The 9056-nt window shown below is 32.1% G+C and overlaps 1 pseudogene; it reads right to left on the bottom strand.

The window, feature by feature from the left end:
* Positions 1 to 489: 489 nt before the first annotated feature.
* Positions 490 to 2431, bottom strand: LOC136774971 (uncharacterized; annotated as a pseudogene).
* Between the last annotated feature and the right edge of the window lie 6625 nt (positions 2432 to 9056).

Consider the following 9056-nt stretch of genomic DNA (forward strand, 5'->3'; position numbering starts at 1 on the left):
ATGCCAAAGTTGCCACTTCCAGACAAACAGGATGAAGTCGATGGCTTAATGATAATTATTTCTACTCAATTACGAAAACTGCCAGAACACGAAAGGAGAATTTTATTATTTCAAATATTATCATTTGTAAATGAAAATTTGAATAATCTTTCACGTATTAAGTAATTCTTATACATGACCGGTATGATTTTTATTAGTACATTAATATTAAAGGTATTACATTAGAGTATTAATTAGTATTAAGTTGGGTTATTAATTAGAGTATTTATATATTATCTTGAGTTACAGTTTATTCAGTTAGACTATTAATTAATATTGAAGGTATTCATTATAAATATTAAGTTTTTGTGATTAAATTAATTTATATAATTTTAATTTGTGATTAATAAGTGCAATCAGCAGCCCTGGAAACTGCACAATTACTAAAGATCAAATTTTTTTATATAGAATGCAAAACACTGCAATTTTTATTTGTTCTTTAAATAGAAGTTATTTTATGATTAATTTGTGATTAACGCGTGCAATCTTAAAAATATAAGAGACTGGATGTAATTTATAATACTAAATAAAAATAATGGTTTAATTTATAAAAAAGTGCTATCATTTATTTAGCATTATAGTATATACACACACAGACGCATACACACACATATTATAATGCATATATATATATAAATGAATTATGAATTTTGCTGATATATTAGGATTATTTTTATTTATAAATTCGTACGAATTGCCAAGGAACAGCTCCCTCTTCATTAAAATATTCTGTAAATTTGATTCGAATATTTGCAGATTCCCTGGAATAAGTATGAGTGGAAGAGGCAACAATGTTATGCAGAGTAGAATTATTAGCTTCAAACAAATTTCTCCAGGTGCCTGGTATAATTGTTCCATTATTTGTTTCTCTATCGATCATTTCAGGTGTTATAAATGTTCCTCTTCTTGTTAAATCTTGCTTACGAAGCCAATTATGTAAAACTACTGTTGCTTTTACCATTTTCTCCACAGTATCGACTTTTGCAATTATAGATTTTCTATAAATTCGCCATTGAGCTACAAGTATACCAAATGTATTCTCGATTTTTCTTCTTGCTCAGGATAGACTGTAATTAAAGACTTTTTTTTCAGTCGATAGTTCCTCTCGGCCAGAATATGGTCGCATCAAATTTGAGGTTAATGGAAAAGCTCCATCTCCAACTATTACATATGGATATTTAGGATTTCCTTCATAAATTTCATCAGCAGATGGAACATGCATTTTCTCTTGTGCAAATCGCTGACACATTCTAGAATTTTTAAAAATACCACCATCACTCTGACGACCACAAGCTCCAATATCAACTAACGTGAAAGTATAATTAGCATCGCACATCGCTAATAATACTAAACTCTGGGTCTTTTTATAATTGTAGTATATCGAACCAGAATATTAAGGACTCTAAAATATGAACAAATAAATATTTGAGTAAAAATAGAAAATTATTACATTACAATATTATAAACCTGTATGTCAACATGCTTTCCGTCCAAAGCTCCAATACAATGTGAAAAATTCCACTTATCATCAAAATTATGAGCAATTGCTTTCCAGTTTGTTCGATTACATTGTACCAATACAAGCGGTGATAATATTTCCCATAAGACTTCACATGTTTCGGTAATAATTTGAGATACTGATGTCAAGCTAACAAGGTGATGGTACGACATTGATGTCATACTGTCTCCACTTGCTAAATACCTTTAATAAAATATATAAATAAAATTAAAATAACTTATACTACTTGTAAGATAAATTAAGTTTTATCAAATTTCAAACCTCAAGCAGATTGATAATCTTTGTCCTGCTTCAATTGGTTCACGAATGACATGTAATCGTGTGATTTTTGGTGCTACTAATCGTAAGAGCTCTTGAAATTGAGTGGTATTCATTCTGAAATAATTTCGAAAACGCAAATCTTCCACTTTCAATGTTGGTAAAATATTATAATAAAAACCATAAAGGTGCTGCTGTTGAAATAATTCAGATACCCAAATCTTTCTCTTTTTATAATGTCGCTTTTTTTCTAAATTTTTACTGACCGAAGCTATAACCGCACTAGCTGTTGCTGCAATTGAAATTTTTTGCATTTTGAAAATTTCAAAGTTATTTTTTTGAATTACTTGTTCACATTCCTTATACCACCGATTCAATTGTTGATTGTACGACATTGTCAAATACTGCAAAATTAAAGTTATTATATTACGAGTTCATATTAACATATATATTATATATATTTATAATAAAAATATTACATTATTTTTCAAATATTACATTATTTTTCAAATATTTTTAGGTTATTATTTAATGTTGTTCTACGCACAATAGGCAGGTATTAAATATTAAATATTAGCAAAAGAAAAAAAAATTGACATATGTCTGTCCTTTCATGTCATTTGTTAATATTTAATATTTAATATCTTGCATATTATGCGTTGAGCCTTACGGTATTGCTGTTTATTGCTATTACATGCTGCTGCAGCTACACCTTTTCATGTGCAGCAAATGCAGCGAAAATCGTCCTACAAAATATGAATCGCGTGACACGTTTGCTGCTGCAGCGTGCTGCGTATGAAAAGGCACCTTAATACAGCCGTGTTACTTGATTTGAGTATACGTATGGAGGGCTACACGTGTTTCACTTAAATTTTCGAGTATAGTTCAGCGCCGAACTCTATAGGCCGTGCACATTGGGGCTATCCAGAAGCACAACCACTCAGTAAGCGCTCACTGAGCAATCGCATCTGATTGGTCGTCAGTTTGGGTTTAGCCAATCAAATGAAAATGCTCACTGAGCGGTTATGCTTCTGGATGCACCTATTCCGTACCTTCACAAACTGGAAATGTTGATGTTTTCGGTGTTCAAATTCAAACAGGCTCTCTTCCCGAATTCGTTATTATTTAAATAATACAAATTATAGCAATAATAAACAATAAATATGAGTAGTCAAACAGGTAATTTCAATTTTATTAAACGAATATAATAATTAATTATAAGTACAGTGTTGAGCAAAACATTACTTGCATTGAATGTAATTCATTTTCGAACAATTACGCACTATTTCCAGAAACTTTTAATATTTTTAATTACAATTTTGTCGTCTATGTTCGGTATTGCCATTGTGCAGTCTGGATAATGACGAAGCGTTTTTACTCATTTTTCATTCTTCTTTAGTAGAAGTTGAGAACTTTCAAGAAGAATTGGAAGATGAGGTCAATAATGATAATGAAATTGATCAATTGATTTATGAATGTTCAATACGGCCACATTTAGATGGGAGATATTTTAAAGTATTTATGAATTATCGTCGGTTAATGGAACAATTGTGGGAGAATGCCAAAAGGGCAACAAAAGAATTAAAGGCTCCCTAAAAGTTTTGTCGAATTTTACAACACATTTAATGGTAAATAACAGACTTGCATAAATATAATAATCTTGAATAATTTAATTAATCACTGTAATTATGATATAATTATGTATAAATTAGCGGTGCATCCGTGATAAATACAGGGTCTTTTCCTAACAGCGGAGCATAGGAGATTCGTGTTAGTTGACTATAGCGCTCGGAATAATCGAATCTGAGAGCGCTGATTGGTCAATATTGCGTAGTACCAACATATAATAGGCCGTTACCAATAGTTGGATACAAAAAATGAGATTCATCCGCCATATTGGTGTGGAGAATGGTTACATGCTAATCCTAGCAGAAAGAGGTGTAAAATGGAGAAATGTCAAATGGTAAGGTTACTAAAGTAAAAATTGAAAATAATGAATGGAAAGTATGAATATTCTTCATTTTCCTTCAAAGTATTCAATTTTTACTTTAGTTACGACAACATTTGATATTTTTCCATTTTACACCTCTTTCTGCTACAATCAGCATGTAAACATTCTCCACACCAATATGGCGGATGAATCTCATTTTTTGCATCCAACTATTGGTAACGGCTTATTATCTTTTGGTACTACGCAATATTGACCAATCAGCGCTCTCAGATTCGATCATTCCGAGTACTATAGTCAACTAACACGAATCTCCTATGCTCCGCTGTTAGGAAAAGACCCTGTATAACGAATTTGAAGCTTATAAAGTTGCAAAATGAATGAAATTGTATAATAACGAAAGAAGTGTTAGCCGGAAATCATGTAAATTTTCGCAAGCATTATTTGAAGACAATGTTTCTAAATTTGTTTTATCCACCACAATAGAGTGATGCCCGTTTGACCACGTAATTATTGGAAACGGGTATTATTCGACACGTCACAATTGCACACGTTGTAACAAGGCAAATTCTTTTGCCTTGCAACATGAATTATTTTTTATATTTAAACACCGCGCGCAAACAAGGTTTCTCTCGATCCCGGGTGGCGGCGCTGCGCCCTCGCGCACAGCTGCTACGACCGCCTGGGCGAGAGGCAGGTTTGGCGCAGATACACCGCTTTTACCAGTCATCAAGGCAGGACGAATTGTGAAAAATCCAAGGAAAGCTATAATCGAGTTCGGATACCCATGTAAGTGGACCCCGAGACTGGATCAAGAGACACGGTAGTGTCTCGACGGCAAGTACATAAAAGTAGGTATAGACGTATCTATACTGCCGTCGAGGCACTACTGTATCTTATACAGCAAGTTTGGCCGTCTCAATTTTTAAATCGATTTTTCTCTATGAATGATACACTGTCATGATTTCAGTAAAGCTTTTCTTGAAATGGTTTGGAACAAGCTTTTATTTGAGCCCATGAACATTAAAATCGGTTCACGCAATTCAGAGATCTCATACTCTGTTAGCTATATATATATCAAAAATTAAGATTCTTCTTGTTCATCTTCTCTAGCCAGAATGTATGTCTCGGGCTGAAGTTAACCGCTAAAGAAAATGACGTCATTTTTACTAACTCGACGACCAAATAATCGATATAATCGATAACTAATATGGCGACTACTTTTAGCTGTCAATTGAATGTCAATTGAATTGTAAGGTTTACCGGTATAACCTTAATATTTTTATAAAAATGAATTGGCTCTAATGATAGTGTAATAGTGTAATATAATCAAAACTACGGATAATTTAAGGGAGAAACATGAAGGAACCAGCAAGATTATCAGATAAGTCACATTGTATTCAAAAATATGTATAAAATTTAATGTTCGGTGTTACTTTGTGGGATTTTTTTTATTGCAGGTTATATAAAATATTCCTTGTATGCATATTCCTTGTATGCAGCTCTGATTTGAAGTCCTACCAATGCCAAATGCTCTAACAATTCTTGGAAATATCCTGTTATTGAAGAATGTAGATTGAGGAAGATTGTAAATGAAACAGAGAAGGATGAGGTTGTTACGTTAAGTCATAATCAAGACACATGTTAGTGTCTCAACAGCAATTAATATAAACGTTTTTCAGTAAAGTAAGTGCATTGTAAAAAAAATTTGTTTTATGAAAACAAAGTTATATATAAAGCACCATTTCATAGTTTGCAGTTTGATGCCAAACCAGTGCCAAATAATGTAACAATTCTTGGAAATACCCTGTTTTTGGAAAATGCAGATTAACGAAGATTGTAAATGAAACAAATAACGTAACAATTCTTGGAAATACCCTGTTATTGGAGAATGGAGATTAAGGAAGGTTGTAAATGAAATAGAGAAGGATGAGGTTGTTACGTTCACTCATAATCAAGACACATGGTATTGTCTCAACAGCAACAAACATAAACGTTTTTAAGTAAAGTAAGTGCATTGTAAAAAAAAGTTTGTTTTATTAAAACAAAGTTATATGTAAGGCACCATTTCATAGTTTGTAGTATGATGCCAAACCAGTGCCAAATAATGTATCAAATCTTGGAAATACCCTGTTATTGGAGGATGCAGATTAAGGAAGATTTTAAATAAAACAAATAATGTAATAATTCTTGGAAATACTCTGTTATTGGAGAGTGCAGATAAAGGAAGATTGTAAATGAAACAAATATCATATATGCGTACAAATATTTCAGACTAAATTATAGTAATGCTTGTTTGGAAAATATGAAGCATTCCGATGAACCTTCATTTACGTAGAGTACCAGTTGACTAGTGTTTGGATTTAAGCTAATTATACAATAATAGATGTTTACAAAAGACGCAAAGACACCTAAATATTACAGATCTTTAGTCTCAAGGAAGTTAAGTCACCAAGCACTAAAGAAAATGGAGATGGAGCAACATCAAATACTGGTAAGTAACTGATATGCTTCATGTTTCTTCAAAAATTTATTTTCTTTGAAGATTGAGATTGTTAAATGATGAATTTGATTTTAGGTTTACTCGTAGTGTCATCATTTATTATTTTACAGTCACTGTGCAAGTGTATTATAGCAAATAGTAATACTTGTGTTTTGACTTAAATACATTTGATACAATTGAATTAAAAATCCAAGGAGGAAGGTTCGCATACATACTGGCTATTGGAGTTGAATCAACAATTGTGCTTTTCACTCCTGCATTCTGGTACTTGAAACAGGCAAAGATGAAAGAATTGAAAGATTGGCAAAGTAAGAATAAGCCAATATTCAGAAAAACGTAATCCATTGCACAGCCATAATTTAAGGAAGAGACTCATTGGATGAAATTCTGTAAAATTGAGTTAATAACAGTTGATTGTTTTCCTCTGTTACCTATACTAGTATTCTGCGCCAAAGGTAGTATAGTTGTCATTGGTATGGATGAAAAAATGAACGTTTATTCTCAATTGAAGCAAAGTCCAAAAATTAATGGTTTCAACTCCATTTTGTAGCACCAGAAATCTGACCAGTTTCAAAAGTGCGTAGAAATTTGCGAAATGAACATCTGAGGACTTTGGCACAGGAAATGTTATAAGGACGACTCGCCAATGTATCTCCCATGCCACCTTTGTCAAGTGTTAGCAGCATAAAAGTGACAATGATTGGTGCTAAAAAGAAACGGCGTATGCAAAACGACAATGCCAACTTCGATTATATGCTTCATTGTAGCTTATTTGAAGCTTTACGAATTGCTTTTCCAGTCTTGCCCCTATATCACCTGAAGCAGCTGAGGGAGTTACTGAAGTTTGGCAAAGTTAGATGTTGGTAAAAAGTCAAATATTGATAAACAGAAAATGTAAATTAATTAAAATATATACATTTTATTTCATTATTTTTATATGTTGAAAGTATGATTATTGATTATGAAAAATTTAATCATACTTTTATTATGGTGAAACTGAAAACATTAAAAAACTAGCCTGAGCATTAATTATAAAGTTCATTTATGCCAAATGCATTACAAATATCAATAAAATCAATGTGTTGACTGTGATATTTTTTCAATATAAATATATATTTTTATTAATTAAGCGCTGCTGTTTCAAAAAATGAGAAGGGTGGAAATTTTCTTTAAATCTGTAGAAATTAAAACAATAATTTAATTTTTTAAATATTATACTCTTACAAAACGTTATGAAATCCCACAAAAAACAGACTTCGCCTGTAAAAAAAGGCGGCAAGTACATAAACCATCTAGCATAAATAATATAGTAAAATTATCTAATTAAAAAAAGTAGTGAAATCCAAATATTAGGCAAGTATATTTTTTCACCTTAGCAAAAGTTAAATTTTCGAAAAAAAAAGGAACAAAAAAGTTACTTGCCGGCCCGTAATATCCATGCACAGTGGGAAATTGAATCGTATGTGGATCGGCTAAATTCACTCTGTATTTTAACATGACATTAGCTATACTACGCTATAGCTGAATCTCACACCCGATTCAATTTCCCACTGTGCATGGATATTACGGGCCCGGCAAGTAACTTTTTTGTTCCTTTTTTTTTCGAAAATTTAACTTTTGCTAAGGTGAAAAAATATACTTGCCTAATATTTGGATTTCACTACTTTTTTTAATTAGATAATTTTACTATATTATTTATGCTAGATGGTTTATGTATTTGCCGCCTTTTTTTACAGGCGAAGTCTGTTTTTTGTGGGATTCGATATACTAAGAAGGAAGGAAGGAGGCTTGACAGGGAATTGGGAACTGTCAAGAGGTTCAATTGGGGACTTCACTCCATCCACTACTCCTAACCTTAAATTTGACGCTGCTGTGCATGCCTGGCTTATACTTTGCTATATTGTTTATTGAATGAAGGTAAGCGTTGAGGACCGTAGTAGGACTCAACGTTTAAGTATTAATATTCCTTTGTGATTAGCTTAGTGGCTCCAGATCTAGTAAGGCACAGCAGGTCTACGTAGGAAGTATTATTGAATCCAACTCCAAATATAGGAGATATATACAAAGCTCTTCCATTTGCACTCATATAGTTTAGTATTTCCAATAAGGAAAGTTAACTATTATTAAGATGAGTCGGATTATAAATTCCATAGCCTGTACGATGACAGGAATTAGGCTGTAATGCCAAATATATATATATCTATATACTTTTATTTTTCTTCCTTACTTATATCTTTGTACATAGTTTGATTTCAATCAATTGCTTCCTGACTAGGTGTTGAAATTATATTATAGTTAACATAAGGTTAATAAATTTGGTGCATAAGCACATTAAAACAGGAGATTCAGAGACTCCGGTGGAGAACCCTAGTTATGTAATTTTCTTAGTGATTATTTAGATATTGATGGACTTGGCTACGCCTTACTTGACCTGGTGTTACCTTTTTGCTTGTGCTTTATATTTCCTCCAGGGATAGTGCAACAAGTAATTAGGTTCTTGAAAGGCTAGCGCTGGATAAACTTGAAAAGGGTCTTTTGTCCAGTTGGAATTGTTCATGCCTGGACTGAGAGTCATACGATTGATCCACCTCCTCAGTGTTATCTAATATTTACTCTCTTATTTCTTATTTATATATAAATATTTTCTTGTAAATAATTATAACTACATTGCTCTTGTCTTTAAAAGTTAACGGTAGATTTGGGGAGAAATCCCATGTATAACTGTATAATTATCTTAACTTTATACTTGTAAATTGATAGACAGAGCAGTTATAAAATATAATTCTTAT

Source organism: Prorops nasuta, unplaced genomic scaffold, assembly GCF_024137725.1.
Source record: "Prorops nasuta isolate Cenicafe-Biocafe unplaced genomic scaffold, Cenicafe_Pnas_1.2 PNAS00007, whole genome shotgun sequence".
Classification (NCBI taxonomy): Eukaryota; Metazoa; Arthropoda; class Insecta; order Hymenoptera; family Bethylidae; genus Prorops; species Prorops nasuta.